Source organism: Acyrthosiphon pisum, chromosome A1, assembly GCF_005508785.2.
Source record: "Acyrthosiphon pisum isolate AL4f chromosome A1, pea_aphid_22Mar2018_4r6ur, whole genome shotgun sequence".
Lineage (NCBI taxonomy): Eukaryota > Metazoa > Arthropoda > Insecta > Hemiptera > Aphididae > Acyrthosiphon > Acyrthosiphon pisum.
In genome coordinates, this window is record NC_042494.1 from 19,702,913 (window position 1) to 19,704,821 (window position 1,909).

General features: G+C 24.4%; 1 long non-coding RNA gene across 3 annotated transcripts in view; it reads right to left on the reverse strand.

Moving 5' to 3' along the window:
• The window catches only part of LOC103309683, a 16,505-nt gene extending 14,773 nt beyond the window's left edge, over positions 1-1,732 (reverse strand). For all 3 annotated transcript variants that reach the window (XR_003838962.1, XR_003838961.1, XR_003838960.1), the window contains exon 1: positions 1,050-1,732. This is a non-coding gene — a long non-coding RNA (uncharacterized LOC103309683). The remainder of the gene's footprint in view (positions 1-1,049) is intronic.
• Between the last annotated feature and the right edge of the window lie 177 nt (positions 1,733-1,909).

Below are 1,909 nucleotides of genomic sequence, written 5' to 3' on the forward strand. Positions count from 1 at the left end.
TAAAAGTGGTCCCGCGCAAAACAGTTTTTGGTATGTTGTACATATGTAAGACGGAGACAACACATGCAAGTGTAGCGTCCTCTTAATAAGGCTGGTGTTATTAAATAAGACCAAAAAAAAAATGCTATTACGCTCTAATAATGCACTAAAAAAATTTGTCAAATTTTTAATAATTTTGATTTAAATTCTTATATAAGTTTAGTTTAAGAGGACGCTACCCATGCATTTGTTGTCTCCGTCTTACACGCGAATTTCCACTAGCTAGTTTAAATAGTGTGTTTTTAATAGTATGCTGTTAGTTTTAATATTAGAGTGAATTGACCTATTATCATACTTTTAGGTAAGAATATTATCTGTGCTTTAGAGTTGACGATTTTGTAATATTTTCATTTTCAAGTGAGATATGTGTATGTGAAATATCAAAAATTTGAAATGCTCATCGCTTGAAAATTAAAATATCGAATAAAAGCCAACAGTTAAGCACAGATAATGTTATTATCTAAACATGTTATAATAGGTCAATTCATTCTAGTAATAAAACTAACAGCATACTATTAAAACTAGGGGATGGAAATTTGGTATGTTGTGCGTGTGTAAGGACGGAGACAACAAATGTATGGGTAGCGTCCTCTTAAATGATCATAAACATTTTTAAGGACTGTAAAAAAGTTTTACAGATAAAACTGATCTCTTAGACTTGTATTATTTTTTTTTTTAATTCGATTAGATTATTATTATTTATTTACGATTTACCTGTATATAGTTATAGTTAAACTTCAAAAATGCCCAAAAAATCCTAAAATGCTCTAAAAAATTACCAATAAAATTTAAAATCGTCAAAAAATGAAAAAAAAAATGTAAAATAAATAATTCTTATTCTGATTCAGAAATACATGAAACGTGGATGTTATAAAACAATCATTTTGTATCTAGATTCGGAAAACAATGCAAAGTGCATCGAAATCCCAGCATTACTCATAAACTATTATGACTAAACCTCAATATAAATTTAACCTATATAATAAATATATAAATAAAAATGTTCTTACCAAGATTTATACAGGCAGTTTGTTCGATGCAACATGGTCAAATATTAGTCTTACATATTACATAAAAAAAATTCAATAGATTTTTAAACTAATTACGTATGTTTCAAAGAATTTTAAATGATACTAATTTATCTTTGAAAATTATTTAGGTACCTGATGAAACAAAGTCGTGTTTGAAATTTTAGTAGGTACCGAGTTACATTAGTGACTTAAATCTTATATAATACTTAACAGACTGGTAATATAACTATTTTAACAATTAATTCTAAATATAGTACTTACTCAGAATTATAAACATTTTTCACGAGAAAAAAAGAGAAAAAAAAATTACTTAGTTGGTAATATTTGGACTAATTAAATTTCAACAAATTCGACATATTTTCTCCTTATGTTGTTTTTAACTGTCGACATTAATCGACTAAATCGACATTAACAGTCAATGTCCACTTTACTTTTACTTATTCCTCTAATGTGATTGATTTTTTTTTTTTAGGAATTCATGATGATAGTTATTAGAAAACATTGTATTTTAAGACTGTGATAAATTTGTTTAAAACAAAATATAGATAATAAATGCAAAAATGTTATTCTTGGGTTTTAAAATAAACTGTGTAGAGAAAAATATTTAAATTTAGATAAATATATCAAATTTTTTAAATTTAAATGAATATTATGTTTTAGAACATAATTATAGTGTACATTTAATTTAATAAATATGAAGAAAGAAAGAAAATGAGCAATTTTAAATTATCACAGTTTGTTAAAAAGTAAATAAAAATCACAGTATGTTATAAAAAACATTTTTTTTTTTTTTTTTAAATAATCTTTTAAAGTTTTTTTTACTATTGTTTAAAATTGTA